Consider the following 680-nt stretch of genomic DNA (forward strand, 5'->3'; position numbering starts at 1 on the left):
CTCTCTCTCTCTCTCTCTCTCTCTCTCTCTCTCTCTCTCTCTCTCTCTCTCCCCTCAGTTCTAATAATGATGATATTGCTAAAGCCCAAACCCAGGGATGGAGAGATGGATCAATAGTTAGGAGAAATCACTGTTCTTTCAGGGGTCTTGGTTCAGTTCCAAGTACCCACATGGAAGCATGCAATGATCCTTAACTCTAGTTCCAGTGGACCCAACACCTTCTTCTGGTCTCTGTGGTGCACATGTATACATGCAGGCAAAACACTCATACATATAAAATAAAAGTACATGTGCCTTTCCTTGTAATTAAACATTTATTATTATGGAAAAGTAAAAAAAAAACTATAATAAAATGATGTGTACATAGAAATCAAAGTATATAGTTTAAAATGTTACCTAAGAATATCAAATATGGCTGATTGCTGGTTGAAGCAACATAATGGTTTAAATACAACATTTTATTTGTTCTCCATGTCCTCTTGGGTGCGTTTATAATTTTCCTTTTCTTTTGCTTTTTCTTCTTCTCTCATATATTACATCCCACCTACATTTGCCCCTCCCCAAGTCTCTTCCCCCCTTCCCTCTTCCTCGGGTCCACCTCCCCTCTACCTCCCCTCCTAAAAGAGAAGGCCTGCCAGGGAAGTCAACCAAACAGAATAACAAGCTACAATAGAACAAGG

The sequence above is a fragment of the Mus caroli genome, chromosome X (assembly GCF_900094665.2).
Source record: "Mus caroli chromosome X, CAROLI_EIJ_v1.1, whole genome shotgun sequence".
NCBI lineage: Eukaryota > Metazoa > Chordata > Mammalia > Rodentia > Muridae > Mus > Mus caroli.